The sequence below is a fragment of the Lepus europaeus genome, chromosome 16 (assembly GCF_033115175.1).
Source record: "Lepus europaeus isolate LE1 chromosome 16, mLepTim1.pri, whole genome shotgun sequence".
NCBI lineage: Eukaryota > Metazoa > Chordata > Mammalia > Lagomorpha > Leporidae > Lepus > Lepus europaeus.
The window spans coordinates 90,281,487-90,301,074 of NC_084842.1; the positions used below are offsets into that span (position 1 = coordinate 90,281,487).

The following is a 19,588-nucleotide window of genomic DNA, read 5'->3' on the forward strand; positions in this document are numbered from 1 at the left end:
CTGTAGCACAGAGGTGAAGCTGCCACGTGTGGTGCTGGCATCCCATATGGGCTCGCGTACAAGCCCCAGCTGCTCCACTTCCCATCCAGCTCCTTGCTGATGTGCCTGGGAAAGCAGCGGAAGATGGCCCAGGTCCTTGGGCCCCTGTACCCACATGGGAGACCTGGAAAAAGTTCCTGGCTTATGCCTGGCCCAGCCTGGCTGTCATGGCCATCTGGGGAATGAACCAGAGGATGGAAGAACACTTTCCCTATCACTTCCTCACTGTAACTCTTTCAATTAAATAAAATACATGCTTAAAAATTTTTTAAATAAAATATCCCCCCCAAAATCAAGATTATATTGGAGGAAACCAACTGGCGAGATCAGCAGAACGAGTGTGCCTCTTACAACCAGGTCAGACTGAAAAGCAGCCTGGACATGGGTGCGACCAAAGACGACACTCAGAAGAGCAGTTTGGTAGAAGAGCCCGGGACGCCGCAGCAGGAAGCCTGGATGTGGAGCCCAGCTCCATCTCCTACTGAGATGTGTGACTAAGAGCAGAACTCACTCTGTTCCTCTGAGAAACACAGCTACATCAGAAGGTACTGAAAACATTGTCATTGTTGTTTCTTCGAAGATTTATTTAGCTATTTGAAAGTCAGAGTTACAGAGAGAGAGAGAGACCGAACTTCCACACACTGGCTCACCCCCAAAACGGCAGCAACAGCCAGAGCTGGGCAGGCCAAAGCCAGCAGCCAGGAGCTTCTTCCAGGTCTCCCACAGGGGTTCTGGGGCCCAAGCACTTGGGCAAGGCTTTAGCCTTTCTGTACATTTCCTCAGAATAAAATCAGATTAGTAAGAGCATCCAGTACTTAGGATTACCGTGAAGACTAAAAGAACACACACATCCAAGCATTCAGGACAGCACCTGACTGGTATCGGCTAATGCTGATGTTTTACCAGTAACTAAGCGTGTGGCAGAGCTACTCGGTAATTACTGGGTGCAGAACCAATGCCAAAGAACAGCATTTTGGCCTCTTTTCCTTCCTCCTGGACTGCTGCTAGCTGTGTCCCTCGCTGCTGTCCAAGTCCTCTCAAACAGACGTATCCTGAAGGCAGAACCCACGCCACGACCGTCCTCATGACTTGACCATGCCACTCCCCCAGGGAAGACGGTGTCCACAGGTGAAGAGCCAATGTTCCTTCTAGGTATTATAACTTCAGTATCAATGTGCACCCAACACATAACGATCAGCAGGGGCGGTCATTCGACCTAACAGCTGAGATGCCTGCATCCTGTATCAGAGTACCCCAACACCCAGCTCCAGCTCCCAATCCCAGTTTTCTGTCAGTGAAGACCCTGGGGAGCAGCAGGTCTCAAGTCAGGTTCCTGACACCCACGTGTGAGATCAGCCCAGCCCAGCCCCAGCCGCCACAGGAGTCTGGGGAGTGAACCAGCAGATGGGCACCTGCTGTTTCTGCCTCTTGAATAAATGAACTGAGAAGAAATTCTATTCACAAACTCAATAAATGTTTGCTCAATGAATAAACGCATATTTTTAAAGATTTATTTATTTGAAACAGAGAGAGAGAGAGAGAAAGAGAGCGAGTTCTTCCATCTGCTGGTTCACTCCCCAAATGGTCTCAATGGCCGAAGCTGAGCCAATCCTAAGCCAGGAGCCAGGGGCTCCTTCTGGGTCTCCCACGTGGGTGCAGGGGCCCAGGCACTTGGGTCATCATCCATTGCTTTCCCAGGCCATAGCAGAGAGCTGAATCGGAAGTGGAGCAGCTGGGACTCAAACTGGCGCCCATATGAGATGCCAGCGCCTTAACCTGTTGCGCCACAGTACCAGCCCCATAAACTTTGAAAACTACCTCAACATAAACTCCAAGCTCCTGACATCCCTTCACAAGTCTGGCCCTGACTTCACGTACATACTCAAGTCACCAGGTCCAGGCTCCTTAGCGTGTACACCATACCTTTGCACACACTGCCATGGCTACACGGGATGCTCCTCTACCCCGTGTCCCAGCCCCAGCACCTCTCACTAGGGAGACAGCGCAGACCACCCTCACTGCAAAGATTGCCATGCGCTGCACCTTCCCTACTTGGTTACTCACCCCCAATCACTCACACCCCTGGCTGCACTGTGTCGACCCAGAGCCCAGGTGGAGAAGCAAGGCAAGTATTGGTGAGGAAAAGGAGGGAAGGAGGAAGGTAGCGGAGTGCACACCAACAGAGGAGGGGAGGACGTGGGGTCTCCTTTCCCATAGGTGGGCGCGAACCCAGAGGTTGGAAAGCTGCAGTTCTTTTTCTTGGTTTCATTCAGCTTTTCAATGCTTCTAAAAGGGCAAAATGCTCTCCACCTATCCGAACAGCTGGCAACCAGAATTAGCTAATGATTTTAAATGCTGTCTTTGAAGAAACACTAAAAAGATAACACTTTTGGTGTTTTCTTAATTAAAGCAAAATGACTCATTCATGTAATAAAAAATGCTATGCATTAGACATTTACTTAAAACCTGCATTTCAAATGTTTTAAGTCAGTTTAAATGTAACTATTATTGGGGCCAGCGCTGCAGCACAGCAGGTAAAGCCACCGCCAGCAGTGCCGGCATCCCAGACGGGTGCATGTTCAAGTCCTGGCTGCTCCCCTTCCCATCCAGCTCTCTGCTGTGGCCTGGGAGGGCAGTAGAAGATGGCCCAAGTCCTTGGGCCCTTGTACCCACATGGGAGACCCGGACAAAGCTCCTGGCTCCTGGCTTTGGATCGGTGCAGCTCCAGCCATTGCAGCCATCTGAGGAGTAAAGTGGCAGATAGAAGACCTCTCTCTCTCCCTCTCTCTCTCTCTGCTTCTGCCTCTCTGTACTCTTTCAAATAAATAAATAAATCTAAAACTGTAGCTATTACTACTACAAAAGACCCTGCTGCAAACGACTGGGTCGCTGTCGCCCACGTGGGAGAGCTGGACTGAATCCCCAGCTCTACTGAGGCACCTGGGGAGTGAACCACGGACAGCACTCTGCACACTTCTGTCTCTAGATCGCTTTGCCTCTCAAAAAAATTTTTTTTTAGTTTGTAAGTAAAAAGGTCCAGTCTAGAATTTCACTATACACCTCCTGGGGCATGGCGCAGCTGCAATGCTGAATCAATAAAGCCAAATGAGTGTCTCACTAAATAATCAGGACAATACTGGAACAAATTTTAACTTCCAGAATAATCTAAAGATTTAATCCAGGCCAGCGCCGTGGCTTAACAGGCTAATCCTCCGCCTTGCAGCGCTGGCACACCGGGTTCTAGTCCCTGTCAGGGCGCCGGATTCTGTCCCGGTTGCCCCTCTTCCAGGCCAGCTCTCTGCTATGGCCTGGGAAGGCAGTGGAGGATGGCCCAAGTGCTTGGGGCCTGCACCCGCATGGGAGACCAGGAGAAGCACCTGGCTCCTGGCTTCGGATCAGCACAATGCACCAGCCGCAGCGGCCATTGGAGGGTGAACCAACGGCAAAAAGGAAGACCTTTCTCTCTGTCTCTCTCACTATCCACTCTGCCTGTCAAAAAAAAAAAAAAAAAAAGATTTAATCCAAGGCCTCATTTCCCTGTGCATTTCTCTCTCTGAATAAAAATCCTTAAAAACTTAAAAAAAAAAAAAAAAAAGGACTCAATCCTACTCAAACATGAGTTTCCATGCCACAGAAAAGGGAAGAGAATGGCCGTTTTTTTTAACGCCTCACTTTTATTTATTTATTTATTTATTTATTTGAAAGGCAGTTACAGAGAGACAAGAGAGACACCCACTGTTTACTCTCCAAATGATCACACAACAGCCAGGTCTGGGCCAAGCCAAAGCCAGGAGCCAGGAACTCCATCAGGATCTCCCACATAGGCTGTGTGGCAGAGCCCAAGCACTTGGGCCATCTTCTGCTGCCTTCCCAGGTACATCAGCAAGAAGCCGGATCAGAAGTGGAGTGACCGGGACTCGAACCAGCACTCTGATTTGGCATGCTGGCGTGCATTTGACACAGCACTTAATCTGCTCCTTACAACACCCCATCTCACATCAGAGAGCCCGGTTCAATACTTGCTTCCTCTACTTCCAATTCGGCTTCCTGCTCGTGTGCACCCTTGCTGGCAGCAAAGACGGCTCAGCCACGCAAGCCCTTGCCAACACGTGAGGAAGCTCCCGGCTTCAGTCTGGCCCAGCACTGGCTGTTGCAGGCATTTCAGGAGTGGTCTCTGTCTCTCCTTTCTGTGTGTGTATCTCTCTGCCTCTCAAATAACATGAAAATCAATCTTAGGAAAATTTAACTTCCTAATTTTACATCTCATTTGATTCATTCAACAATTCCTTACTGACTATGGCAAAGACACTATAAAAACCCCTGCAATCACATAGCAGACAACAGCCGTACAGGTAAAACAAAGGCGTCACATGTCATTAGCGACGTCTCTGCTGCAGTAGAGAGGACCAGCGCAAGCTGAACAGGACAGGTAGCCTTCTCCTCGGGCAAGCTGGGCCACACAGGACAGCAGGAGTCTGAAGAGACAGAGCCAGGAGGAAGGTGGGAGAACACAGCTTCCTGGGGATCAAAAGCAATGCAATCCTGATGTGAGAAAGAACAGGACAAGCACACAAGCCAAGAACCACTCCACTTCAAGGCACAGAATAACAGGGAAAAGAGGAGGGGACCCAGCTGGAGAGAAGACCAGCCAGCCACCGCCCTGCCTGCCCAGTCCCCGGCAAGGTGCACGCTGCCGCCACCCAGAGAGCGCCCTGGGCTCGGGCAGAGGCACGACTGGACCACCCCGCCTCTGGCAACACAGAAAGCAGTCAGCGGTAGTTGACGGACGTCACTCACATGCAATAAAAAATACACAACATGAACAGGAGAGGAAAATGAAACTGTATCTTTGGATCTTTAATTAACAATATTGAACATTTTTTATTCCACCAAAAACTAAAGGAAGAAAATTTAAGGAGATCACAGTGATGGAATGTATTCATGACTCTGACTTCCTGGTTCAGGGACGGGCATCTGGCAGAGGGCACCTGGACCCCACATTTGAGCGCGCGGTGAGCATCCTGGCTACTCTGCTTCCTGCCAGCTTCCTGCCAGCGTGCACCCTGGGAGCAGAGGTGTGGCTCACACAGCTGAGTCCTGGCCGTAAAAGGAAGACACAGAGTTTCAGGCTCCTGGCTTCAGCCGGGCCCAGCTCACGGAGCGGACCAGTAGGTGGGCGCGCTCTCTGCCTCTCTTCCTCTCTCTGTCCTTCAAATACAGTGAAGATAATAAATTCATAAAAATAAATAAATAAAACACTAGCACATTATGGTAGATTCAGATCTTGGAAACACTATGAATTTAGTTGGAAAGCTGGTTTTACTGGCTGTCTGCTGGAAAAGGCTCCTTTCAAAAACACACAGCTGCCTGGGGGAAGCGCCCTGGCCGCACCTAATCATGGTCGTGGGTCGTCCACCCTTTCAATCCATTACAGAGTTTTTGTTGAAATCCAACTAGTCGTTAGAGTTCCTTGTTCGCACATGGTAAACAGAAGGTATCACATTTTGTATTTTTAATAAGCTTAAAACCTGCTGTTACAACAGGAAGCTTCTAGACAGACTACAAATTTCATCTCATTTCCAAGTTAAGTCTGCAGTTAGATGGCTGTTTACACGATTCTTAGCAGGCACACACAATGGAGACAACTCCAAACACCCATTTTCACCTCTGAGGGGGTAGACTTTATTTTTCTCAAAACTACTGAACTGCCAGGCAGCATTTCACTGACAGTCACTTATTACAGAAAAGGTCAGTACATTTAAGCCGCTGTAAGTAAAACAGAGACAGTCGATTCACATCAGAACAGGCAACGCTCGGAGCCTTGCCCCAAGAAGCCCTCAGACTGGCCCTGCTGCGGGCAGCTCCCCGGCGTGTGGGGCGCTCAGACTCTGCGGATGCTCTCCTTCTAGGCAGGAACCTCCCTTCAACATGCAAAGTGGCTGCTCCACCACTGCTGATCGCTAGTTTTTCCTGCTTGTTCAACAATTTTTTCAGAATCTGCAGGCTCCAGGGCGCTCCGTGTCTCACGGAGTCTAGCGGAAAGCAGAGGTGACGCCTGCTACAAACAGGAGCACACGCCTTCTGCTCACCGTTCACTGTTCTCCCTCTTCCCCAACTGTGTCTATGGATACCCAAAAGTACTTACTGACAAAGTCACGTGTTTTCTTGTTTTTGTCATACTGTTTCATATCTTTATGCTATTCTGCTAACCCTCCACATGTTCCCCAGGCAGACAGCTATTTCGCCTTTACTTGGTGTGGTAGAGAGTGCACACCAGCTCCAGGCACTCCCCGGCTGAGTGTGGTGTGGTGTGCTGGAACCACCACGGAGCCCAGCAGAAACCCTACTCTACCAGACCGTCCAATAGCAGCTGCCTTACGGCCTTATCCGCACAAACTGGCTGGAGTCACGTCTGCACCGAACCCACCCGAAACAGACACAGCTAGAGACCTCGAAAAGAACTCAACCTCAAGTCTCAAGAAATCTTCTAAATACTAGAGTGTGGGGCCGGCGCTGTGGCACAGCAGATAATGCCTCCACCTGCAGTGCGGGCATACCATACTGAGAGCCCATTAGAGTCCCAGCTGTTCCATTTCCGATCCAGCTCTCTGCTATGGCCTGGGAAAGCAATGCAGGATGGCCCAAGTCCTTGGGCCCCTGCACCCACGTGGCAGACCCAGAAGAAGCTCCTGGCTCCTGGCTTCAGATCGGCGCAGCTCCGACCGTTGCAGACACTGGGAACTGAACCAGCAGATGGAAGACCTCTCTCTCTCTCTCTCTGCCTCTCTGTAACTCTGCCTTTTAAACAAAGATATAAATCTTCAAAAGTAAGTAAAATAAAAAGTAAACTAAGAAGACGCGGGCAGTAATGCGTGTCTTTAAAACGGCTGCAGAATTACAGGTGCCACTTCTCCTCTGGGTGCTGATTTCTGAATTTCTTTGCTGACTGTAAAAGCCATGTATTTTCCGTTCCCTAATGTCTCAAGGCAAGACAATCGCTTTGGGCACGGCTATCATTAATAAAAGTGGATTAAATCCCCATGCCAAATGATCGTTCAGAGTCCGCTACCAGTTCCGCGGAGATGGCACTTTAGCTTCATCCCGTGCCTGACGAGAGCCAGCACGGAGAGCAGAAGCACTGGCCCTGCCACGCACGTCCCTGCTGTGCCACACTTTCATTACCAGTATTCTCTCCAACCCAGCGCTGCCAAGGCCACCTGACTGTTCTGTAAAGACCAGTTTAACAGAGATCAGGCCGCAGGGGAGCAGGCATTGGCGCATCTGTTAGAACACTGCTTGGCACGCCCACATCACAGTGCCTGGGTTCAAGTTCCGGCTCCAAATCCATCCCACCTTCCAGCTCCTGTGAATCCTGGGAGGCAGCAGCTAATGGCTCACAGAGTAGGGTCTCTGTCATCCACACCTGAGTCCCGGACTGAATTCCAGGCTCCTGCTTCAGCCTGGTCCAGCCCCAAATGCTGTGGGCATTTGGGGAGTGAACCAAACAGATCTGCCTTGATATCATTTCTCTTTCTCCCTCTCTCCCTCCCTCTCTCCCACTGCCTTTCAAATACTTTCAAACAAGTAAAAATCACTGGGAAACTACAGAACTCACTCACTGAATGAGCTCTGCTAGGTGAGAAGTTCCTCTCGCCCCAGGACAGCTCAAGAATCCTGCAAGACTCATGACTGAAATGCAGGTCAAGTGGGGGTGCCTGTCTCGTGAAGGTTCACATTTCATTTAGAAACACAAATGCTCACATGTTCTCCTGCAGCCCAAGGGATCTTGGCACCTGCTCCCCGCTGTGCCTCTGAAGCAGCCACACTTCAGGGACGTCCGACTCAGGAGCAGCCGCAGAACTGCAGACCCTCAAGGCGATCCCGCACCATCTGCTCACCCGGACAGGCACAGAATCTGTGTCCGATACACAACTGCACACAACTGACCCAATTTCATCCTCCACTGCTTTCCCAGGCACACTGGCAGGGAGCTGGATCAGAAGTGGAGCAGCCAGGACAAGAAGTGGCACCCATATGAGATGCCAGCATTGCAGGCAGTGGCTTTACCAGCTATGCCACAGCGGCAGCCCTAACAGACCCAATTTCTAGACAAAAATTCCTTTTGATAAGTTAGCAAACAAACCAATACCTAGGCACCAAAGAAACATGGAAAAATTAAGTTTATTTACCACAGCTGAGGGGGAAAGGCATCAACCAGCATTCTAATATTATGTGAATACTCACAACATTAGAGACTTCCTGATCATCTGGAGTTCTTAACTACCAGAAATCTCTACCAGCAAACACTAAAAACATCAACTCTCAAGTCTGAACTTGAAAGGAAACACTGAACACAGAATCGACCAAATCAAGGTAAATGTCAAGTTCAGGAGGAAGTGAACTCACCACAGCTGGGAAAGGCAAGCAAAGCGACACCCAGGAGAACCAGGACATTGCCAAAGAAAGTCCCAGAAAGGGGTACATAACCAAAGTCAAATGCAAAGATGCCAAATGCAAAAAGTTCAAATAGGATCAGGACTGCAAAACGACTACAGGATTTGGTAAGGATCTCGGCACTTAGCAACCTCCAGGAAGGCAAATTAGAGAGAGGCAAGAGCTGGACAAGGCATCAGCTATAAATGAAGGAAGAACAAGTCAAGGCGGTTAGCATTACTCAGCAGTACCAGCCAGTGTTTCAGGTCCTCTGGCGGCTAACGGGGAAGTCACATAGATCAGCACCTCAGCGTTAGCAACGGCAGACAAGAGGGGAGGGAGGCGGACTCAGAGCGCCAGAGGGAAGACGCGAGACCAGGAGAAAGAGCAGAGGCGTTCTGAAGAGCTCTGCTAAGGCGCCCAACACAGACATTTCGCACTGAGTTTCCAGGAATTAACCTGGTTAAGAACTCCTGGGACGGGGCCAGCACTGTGCTGTGGTGGTGTAGCAGGTAAAGTCGCTGCCTGCAGCACCGACATCCCACATGGGGGCCAATCTGAGTCCTGGCTGCTCCACTTCCGGCTCAGCTTACCACTCATGTGCCAGGGAAAGCAGCGGAGGACGGCCCAAGTGCTTGGGCCCCTGCACCCAAGTGGGAGACCCGGAAGAAAACTCCTGGCTTAGGCCTGGCCCAGCCCTGGCAGTTGCAGCCATCTAGGGAGTAAACCAGCGGATGGAAGACCTTTCTTTCTCCCCTCTCCCCCCTCCCCCCCCCGTCATTTCCTCTGTGTAATTCTGAGTTTCAAATACATAAATCTTAAAAAAAAAAAAAAAAAAAAAAAAACACAGGATATTCCCATCACACCATGGGTTTACTTGGAGGTACCCCTATGTAAGCTAAACAGCATCTGTACCAGTATCACGAATAAAAGAGGGGCCGTCATTACAGACGCCCAGACAGACACGGAAAGGACAGAGGGGTGGCACAGCAGGATCAGCACTTGGGAAGGCCCTGTCCCATACAGGAGAGCTGGTTCGAGTCCCAGCTATTCCACACTGCCAATCCAGCTTCCGGCTAATGCCTGCGAGGCAGCAGATGATGGACCAAGCACTTGGGTTCCTACCACACATGTGGGGGACCTGGATGGAGTTCCTGGCTCTTGGCTTTTGCCCGACCCAGCCAGATGTGTTGTAGGCATTTGGGGAGTTAATCAGTGAATGAAAGTCTCTATCACTCTACCCTTCAAATAAACAAATTTTTAAAAATAATATTAACAATGTTATAATATAACATTAGTAATATTATAATAAACCATAGCTACAAGGTTTAACCCAGCAATGCCAAACTGGTTCAATGTCCAAAATCAGTTTATTCCAGGAATGCAAAGCCAGTTCAATGTCCAAAATCAATGATGTTATCCACCACATTGAAAGTCTTGGCCGGCGCCACGGCTCACTAGGCTGATCCTCCGCCTACGGTGCCGGCATCCGGGTTCTAGTCCCGGTCGGGGCGCCGGATTCTGTCCCAGTTGCTCCTCTTCCAGTCCAGCTCTCTGCTGTGGCCCAGGAGGGCAGTGGAGGATGGCCCAAGTCCTTGGGCCCTGCACCCGCATGGGAGACCAGGAAGAGGCACCAGGCACCTGGCTCCTGGCTTCGGATCGGCGCAGCACCGGCCGTGGCAGCCATTTGGGGAGTGAACCAGCGTAGGGAAGACCTTTCTCTGTCTCTCTCTCTCTCTCTCTCTCTGTCTACAACTCTACCTGTCAAATAAGAATAAATATATTAAAAACACTATTTATAATAGTTAAAAACATAAAATGCTTAAAACTTCTTGTTGAAAAAAACAAATATGTATAATCCTAACTAAACACACAGGATCTGTTTGCTGATACAAAACCCTGATGAAAGAACTTAAAGACCACAAATACGGACACACACCATATTCATGTACTGGAAAATACAACAAAATAAATGTATCAGTTCAAACTGATTGACATACAGAGTTAAGGCTATTCCAATCAAACCTCAGAGGGGGCCAGCACAGTGGCGTAGTGGGTAAAGCCACGCATGGCCTGTGGTACCAACATCCTGTTCAAATCCTGGCCACTCCACTTCTGATCCAGCCCCCTGCTAATGTGCCTGGGAAAGGACTGAAGATGGTGCAAGTATTTGGGCCCCTGCACCCACAGGGTAAGAAGCTCCTGAGTGTCCCAGCTCCAGCCATAACAGCCATCTGGGGAGTGAACCTGCAGGTAAAAGACGCCCTCCCCCCCCACCATAACTGTCTTTCTTTTTTTTCTTTTTGCTTTATTTATTCTTATTTGACAGGCAGAGTGGACAGTGAGAGAGAGAGACAGAGAGAAAGGTCTTCCGTTGCCGTTGGTTCACGCCCCAATGGCCGCTGCGGCTGGCGCACCGCACTGATCTGAAGCCAGGAGCCAGATGCTTCTCCTCGTCTCCCATGCGGGTGCAGAGCCCAAGGACTTGGGCCATCCTCCACTGCCTTCCCGGGCCATAGCAGAGAGCTGAACAGGAAAAGGAGCGACCGGGACAGACTCCGGTGCCCTGACCGGGACTAGAACCCGGTGTGCCAGCGCCACAGGCGGAGGATTAGCCTAGTGAGCCACGGCACCGGCCATAACTGCCACTCAAATAAATAAATCTTTAATTTAAAAAAAACAGTAGAACTATTGGTAGACATAAGGCAAGCTGATTCTAAAGTTGGAGGAATCACCATACTCAATTTTAAGACTTAACAGTTATCAATCCTGTCCTGACTGCTCCACTTCTGACCCAGCTCCCCACTAATGTGCCTGGGGAAGCAGAAGATGGCCCAAGTCTCTGAGCCCCTGCCACCCATGTGGGAGACCTGGATGGAGGTCCAGGCTCCTACTGTGGCCATTTGGGGAGTAGACCAGTGGATGTAAGATATCTCTAATTCTGCCTTTCCGAGAAAAAAAAAAAAAAAGTAGTCAACATAGTCCAGAATAAGGCAAACAAGGCCAAGTGATTTTTATGAAGGTAAAAGTCGATCCAATAGGGACAAGACACTCTTCCAACAAGTGGGTGAACAATCTCCCTTCTGTATGTCAGATAGAGGCCTTACCTAAATCTCATACCTTCCACAAAATTAATTCAAAAATAATCATAAATCTAATTTTGACACTGAAATTTTTAGAAGAAAACAGGAGGAAAAATTCATAACCTGGAGCTAAAACAAAGTGTTCTGACTCACAACCAAAAGCATGATGTAGATAGAAAAGAAAAAAGTTAACAAAACAGATAAACTACAAATTTGAAGAAAATGTTTGCAGATCACATAGCCAGCAAAGGATTTGTATTCAGAATTATAAAGAACTCTCTAAACCAGAAAGTATGAAAACAGGGGCCGCACCCATGGCTCACTTGGTTAATCCTCCGCCTGCGGCGCCAGCATCCCATATGGGCGCCGGGTTCTAGTCCCTGGTTGCTCCTCTTCCAGTCCAGCTCTCTGCTGTGGCCCGGGAGGGCAGTGGAGGATGGCCCAAGTGCTTGGGCCCCTGCACCCACGTGGGAGACCAGGAGGAAACACCTGGCTCCTGGCTTCAGATCGGCATAGCTCTGGCTGTAGCGGCCATTTGTGGGGTGAACCAACAGAAGGAAGACATTTTTCTCTGTCAAAAAAAAAAAGTATGAAAACAAACAACCCAATTAAAAATAGGCTGTCCTGGAGACCGGTATTTGGTTAAGACACTGATTAAGACACTGCTTGGGGGGCCGGCGCTATAGTGCACCAGATTAAAACCTCAGCCTGCAGTGTCAGCATCCCACATGGGTGCCAGTTTGAGTCCCGGCTGCTCCAGTTCCAACCCAGCTCCTTGCTGATGGCCTGGGAAAGCAGTGGAGGATGGCCCAAGTGCTTGGTCCCTGCACCTGCCTGGGAGACCCAGAAGAAGCTCCTGGCTTTGGATTGGCCCAGCTACAGCCGTTGAGGCCATTTGAGGATTGAACCAGCAGCTGGAATACCTCTCTCTGTCTCTAACTCTTTCAAATAAATCTTAAAAAAAAAAAGAAAGAGAGAGAGACACTGCTTGGGACCACCCACACCCCATATCAAAGTGCCTGGGTTTGAGAGTTCCAGTTCTTTTTCCAATTCCTGGGAGAATGTGCACCCGGAGAGGCAGCAGGGGAGGGCTCAAGTACTTGAGTCCCCATCACCCCAAGTGAGAGACCCAGAGTCTCAGGCTCCTGGATTTGGCCTGGCCCAGCCCTACCTGACATGGGCATTTGGGGGAATGAACCAGGGGATAGAAGATCTCTGTCTCTGTCTCAGGCCTTACAAGTAAAATGAAAAGAAACATATAGAAGTTTAAAAACATGCAGTCTTGAATAAGCACTTCTCCCAAGAGGATACAGGCAAGATAAACAAAGACACGCAAGTGTTCACTCTCATTTAGTCAGCATGCAAATGTAGATTAAAACCATGACACCACTACATGCCTCTTTATTTTTTTAAAAAAAAGATTTATTTGTTTATTTGAAAGTCAGAGTTACGCAGAGAGAGGAGAGGTTAGAGAGAGAGGTCTTCCACCTGATGGTTCACTCCCCAGTTGGCCACTACAGCCAAAGCTGTGCCCATCCAAAGCCAGGAGCCAGGAGCTTCTTCCCTTACACACCTCTTTATTAAAACAGTAAAGACTATCCACGTGCTAGCAAGAATGCATAACCAACAGGAACTCTCACGCCTTGCTGGTGGGCAGGCAAAATGCAACATTTACTCTGGGAACAGGTTGGCAGCTTCTCATAAAGTTGCCATACACCTCAGCTCCTACTCCCTGGTATCTACCCTAGAGAAATGAAAATTTACTTTCGTGCTAAACCTCAATATAAAAGTTAATAGTGGCCGGCGCCGTGGCTTAACAGGCTAATCCTCCGCCTTGCAGCGCTGGCACACCGGGTTCTAGTCCCGGTTGGGATGCCGGATTCTATCCCGGTTGCCCCTCTTCCAGGCCAGCTCTCTGCTATGGCCCGGGAGTGCAGTGGAGGATGGCCCAAGTCCTTGGGCCCTGCACCCGCATGGGAGACCAGGAGAAGCACCTGGCTCCTGGCTTCGGATCAGCGAGATGTACCAGCTGCAGCGGCCATTGGAGGGTGAACCAACGGCAAAAAGGAAGACCTTTCTCTCTCTCTCTCTCTCTCTCATTATCCACTCTGCCTGTTAAAAAAAAAAAAAAAAAGTTAATAGTAACTATTTCTAGTCAACAAACTCTGGAAATAACCACCAACATCCATCAAGTTAAGAACAGATTAACTGTAGGCCGGCACCGCGGCTCACTTGGCTAATCCTCCGCCTGTGGCACCAGCACCCCAGGTTCTAGTCCCGGTTGCTCCTCTTCCAGGCCAGCTCTCTACTGTGGCCCGGGAGGGCAGTGGAAAATGGCCCAAGTGCTTGGGCCCTGCACCCACATGGGAGACCAGGAGGAAGCACCTGACTCCTGGCTTCTGATCGGCACAGCGCGCTGGCCGTAGCAGCCATTTGGGGGGGTGAACCAACAGAAAGAAGACCTTTCTCTCTGTCTCTCTCTCTCACTCTAACTCTGCCTGTCAAAAAAAAAAAAAAAATAGGCCGGCGCCGCGGCTCACTAGGCTAATCCTCCGCCTTGCGGCGCCGGCACACCGGGTTCTAGTCCCAGTCGGGGCACCGATCCTGTCCCGGTTGCCCCTCTTCCAGGCCAGCTCTCTGCTGTGGCCAGGGAGTGCAGTGGAGGATGGCCCAAGTCCTTGGGCCCTGCACCCCATGGGAGACCAGGAGAAGCACCTGGCTCCTGCCATCGGATCAGCATGGTGTGCCGGCCGCAGTGCGCCTACCGCGGCGGCCATTGGAGGGTGAACCAATGGCAAAAAGGAAGACCTTTCTCTCTCTCTCTCTCACTGTCCACTCTGCCTGTCAAAAAAATAAATAAATAAATAAATAAATAAACTGATACATCCATACCATCAAATACTACACAGGAGTAAAGAGGAACAGAAAAAAGATGAAAGAAAAAAAGGCAACAAACCTCTGGAAGCATGCAACAACCTGAATGACTCTGACTATGTGGAGACAAGCGAACTAGCCTCAAAGACGGCACACTGTGTGACTCCACTCACGGGACTTCTCCAACGAGAGTGACTGCTAAGAGCAGCGACTGCCCAGAGCGCTGGAGTAGGCAGAGCCTGACTGCACAGGGCAACTTCCACGGGCAAAGTGCTCCGTATCCCAACCGTGGCAGTGCCACAGAAACTGCCATGTGTCAAAAGCAAACAGATGCGCGCCGAAGGAGCAATTTCCTTTACACGTACACTGATTTCTAAAAACGAAGGGACAACAGGAGCACTCCGAAAACCTGTCTAGCACAGTCTGCCCAGGCCAGGTCACAGTGTACCCAGCAACCCCGCGCCCAGGCACGCTCAAGTGAGTCCTCTGTGCACAGACCCAGCCAGGGAAACGCCGTCCACTTGGCACACGCCAGCCACACAGCAGACTAACTCGCTCTCCACACTGCAATGGGTAAGTCAGTTAAGGAGCAGTCACACAGCGGAACACTCTCACATTGATGCAGGAGTCCAGACACCGCTGCCACGCCTGCAGCCACACTACCAGCGCTGAGCTCAGTCCCAGCCACTGCTGCGACAGCTTCCTGCTGCTGCACACCTGGGAGGAAGCCATGCAGGGTAAGTACGTGGGTCCCTGCCACCACACAGGAACCTGGGTTGAGCTCCAAGCTCCTGGATTTGGTCTGGCCCCGCCTTGGCCACTGTAGGCATTTGGAGAGGGAACCAGAAGATGGAAGATAGTGCTCTCAACTCTCGCTCTGTCACTCTCTTTCTCTTTGCCTTTTAAATAAAATATGTATTTCTTTAATACAGACACGGGGAGGGCGTTAGGCACAGCAGGTAAGCTACCTCTCGGGACGCCCACATCTTGTATCCAAGTACCTGGGTTCCGGTCCTGATTCTGCTCCCAATCTACTTCCTGCTGAGGAACAGGAAGCAGGAAGATACTCGAGCGGTTAGGTCTCTGCTCTGCTGTCGTCCTTGGGGACACGGAATCGTGTCCCCAGCTCTTGGTTTCGGCCTGGCCCAACGCTGGCTGCTTGCAGACATTCGGCAGGCACACCAGAAGATAGGGCAGACAGGAGAGCTCTCACTGTGTGTGTGTGTGTGTGTACACGCCTGTCTCTCTTTTGATAAATCAAAGTTTAAAATGCAGGTGCACTTCAGATATAACGCTGAGCCAAAGAGCACTAGTAGAAAAAGTTCTTTAATACGAAATTCAAAAACAGGTAAAACACATCTAAAGGATACAGCTCAGAACGGAGTGGAAACTAACAGGAAAGGGAACAGGGGAGCTCTGGGTTACTGGGGGGCGGGTCTGCACCTAGGCTCCACACTGACGGCTGTACACGTGCACACAGACAGACCCACAGCCGGGGGAGCTCTGGGTTACTGGGGGGGCGGGGGTCTCTGCACCTAGGCTCCGCATTGACGGCTGTACACGTGCACAGACAGACCCACAGCCGGGGGAGCTCTGGGTTACTGGGGGGGGGGGGGTCTCTGCACCTAGGCTCCACATTGACGGCTGTACACGTGCACAGACAGACCCACAGCCGGGGGAGCTCTGGGTTACTGGGGGGGGTCTCTGCACCTAGGCTCCACATTGACGGCTGTACACGTGCACACAGACAGACCCACAGCCGGGGGAGCTCTGGGTTACTGGGGGGGCGGGGGGGGGGTCTCTGCACCTAGGCTCCACATCCTGACGGCTGTACACGTGCAGACAGACCCACAGCCGGGGGAGCTCTGGGTTACTGGGGGGGGCTCTGCACCTAGGCTCCACATTGACGGCTGTACACGTGCACACAGACAGACCCACAGCCGGGGGAGCTCTGGGTTACTGGGGGTGTCTCTGCACCTAGGCTCCACATTGACGGCTGTACACGTGCACACAGACAGACCCACAGCCGGGGGAGCTCTGGGTTACTGGGGGGGGGGGGTGTCTCTGCACTTAGGCTCCACATTGACGGCTGTACACGTGCACACAGACCCACAGCCGGGGGAGCTCTGGGTTACTGGGGGTGGGGGGTCTGCACCTAGGCTCCACACATTGACGGCTGTACACGTGCACACAGACAGACCCACAGCCGGGGGAGCTCTGGGTTACTGGGGGTGGGGGGTCTGCACCTAGGCTCCACACATTGACGGCTGTACACGTGCACACAGACAGACCCACAGCCGGGGGAGCTCTGGGTTACTGGGGGGGGTCTCTGCACCTAGGCTCCACATTGACGGCTGTACACGTGCACACAGACAGAGAGGGGCGCTCTCTGCAGCATCATTTAAACTGACTTAAGTTACCCCATCAACCTTAAAGCATGTGAAGCTCTGGATTTTTATTCAACCTACTTTCTCAGGTCGCCAAAGCAGATGTGAGCCGGAGATCTAAGCGACCTTCACTTCATTATGGTGGTGCTTTCTCCACGCAGGAAGGCCTGTCTCCAGAGACCCAGGCTCCATCACACCACCTCACCACAGGAACCCTCCCATGTGGTGCGAGATCTCCTTCCTGCTCCCTCTTCAGCCACAAGCAATACAGACTGTTCCTCTCACTTTAAAATGGTAATACTGATCTCAAAAAGTACCTTGACCCTGTCCCAAATGGCACCCCTGCACAACTCTAACGGCCGTCACAAAACAGCCCTGAATCCCCAGCCCCGCCCTCCGTGAGCGTAAATCACTTGTAACGTGATGTTCCAGTCAGGGAGGAAGGCCAGTTTCCACAATAGAGGAATTATGAGATTTGTAAGTAAAATGTATATTACTTAATTTGACACACTTATTCACAAAACAGAATTCTGATGGTGCCAATTATTTCTATATGCACACAACACTAAAATGCTTAACTGTCAAAATGTTAAAAAGCCAAATCAGTTACAATTCAAAATGGAAAAATGTCACTAAGATCAGTTGGGGAAAGCCACGGTCACTGCAGGGAAGTTGTAAGGCCTGAAGCACAAGCAAGAAGGAAACACACGGCATCAGGGTGTCCATCAAATGTCTACCCTACGGCTGCAGCTGTGCTGCACTGGGCTGAAGCCTCTGCCTGTGGCGCCAGCACCCATGTGGGGCTGGGTCAAGTCCCGGCTGCTCCTCTTCCCATCCAGCTCTCTGCTATGGCCTGGGAAAGCAGTGGAAGATGGCCCAGGTCCTTGGGCTCCTGCACCCGCATGGGAGACCCGGAAGAAGCTCCTGGCTTGGGATCAGTGCAGCTCCAGCCGATGCAGCCATCTGGGGAGTGAACCAGCGGATGAAGACCTGTCTCTGCCTCTCTGTAACTCTGCCTTTCAAATAAAATAAAAAGGAAGGAAGAGGGAGGGAGGGAGGGAGGGAGGGAGGGAGGAAGCTAACTGAGGTAGTAAGTGCAAGGCTGACACTCTGACCAAGAGACAGGGCCTATCAAATCTGTTTCCCCAAGCATTGTGTACCAGAGTCCTGCTTTGGGCCAAAGACCCTATAAGCTCAATTCCGTTTTCCTACTTCTTCAGGAGCTGCCACTTCTTTGCAGAAACGCCCTCCTGGGCCCAGGAGCCACCTGGATGAGGGGCAGGATCTAACCGACAGCAGTGGGGCTGGGAACCACAGTCCTCACACTGTGACTTCCCTTAGCCATCTTCTGGCTGGCTGAGCCCCACGGATTAGAGGATGCTCCTTACGACACCAAGAGCCTCTCTGGGAAACACAGGGCCAGGACTCACTCATGGTTAACTGTTGACTTCACTTACTTTAAAATTTTTTTTATTTACTTGAAAGGGTTACAGAGGGGGCCGGCAGCGGCTAAAGCTGGCATGCGCTGCCAACATCCCATGTGGGCGCTGGTTCCAGTCTCGGCTGCTCCACTTCTGATCCAGCTCTCTGCTACGGCCTGGGAAAGCAGTACAAGATGGCCCAAGTCCTTGGGCCCCTGCACCTGCGTGGGAGACCTGGAAGAAGCTCCTGGCTCTGGATAAGTGCAGCCATCTGGGGAGTGAACCAACAGATGGAAGACCTCTCCCTCTCTCTCTGCCTCTCCTTCTCTCTCTGTATAACTCTTTCAAATAAATAAATAAATCTTTAAAAAAGAAAGAGCGAGAGGAAGAGAGAAAGAGAGAGAGAGAGAGGAAGGAAGGAAGGAAGGAAGGGAGGGAGGGAGGGAGGGTTACAGAGAGCGGGAAGACAGAGGAAGAAATCTTCCAGCCACTGGTTCACTCTCCAGATGGCCACACAGGCCAGATGCTGGGCCAGGCCAAAGCCAGGAGCTTCCTCCAGGTCTCCCACGTTGATGGTGGCAGGGCCCACGCACTGGGCCGACCTCAGCTGCTCTCCCCGGCCACAGCAGGAAGCTGACCCGTAGTGGAGCAGGTGACCCCTGTTGACTATTTCAGACGCCTGTTTTACATCACACAGTGTACCCCCCAAGAGCTCACTGGCTTCAGACTTACATTAAGCTCTTTTGAGATCAGGGTCAAGAATGTTTTTACGGGGTGAGGGGTGCACTGTGGTACAGTGAGCCAAGCAGCTGCCGGCAGTGCTGCCACCCCGTATCAGAGCACCAGTTCAAGTCCCAGCTGCTCTGCTTCTGACCCAGCTCCCCGCTAATGCGCCTGGGAAAGCAGCAGCGGATGGCCGGCGTTCTTGGGCCTCTGCACCCATACAGGAAACCCATGTGGACCAGCGTCCCCTGCTGTGGTCATTTGTGGAGTGAACCAGTGGACAGAAGCTTCTCTCTCTCCCCTTCAAATTAAAAAAAAAAAGTTTTCAGTATCATAGAGTACCTTCAATGCACAATTATTAAAGCACTTGTGAAAAAATTTAACAACGAAAGGTACAACTTTAAAAGTACAAGTGAATGTTTTCCAAGATGCATGTGAAAACTCAACAGTATGTAGAGAATAAATCCGTGACCAGCACTAGGGACGAGACGAGGCCAACAAGGAGCCATGCAATTGTGTAAACTCCGAGTGTGTGTGTGTGCTCCGGCTCTTCATGTATTTTATTTGCTACCGTGGGTCATGGTCACAGACACCGATGGCCTAACAGTCTAATAAGACAGTCCTGCAA

At 50.9% G+C, this 19,588-nt stretch overlaps 1 protein-coding gene across 3 annotated transcripts in view; it reads right to left on the reverse strand.

The window, feature by feature from the left end:
* LOC133774848 (E3 ubiquitin-protein ligase RNF4) overlaps positions 1-19,588 on the reverse strand; it is a 222,394-nt gene that overhangs the window by 143,084 nt on the left and 59,722 nt on the right. The gene's annotated exons all lie outside the window — the stretch shown is intronic.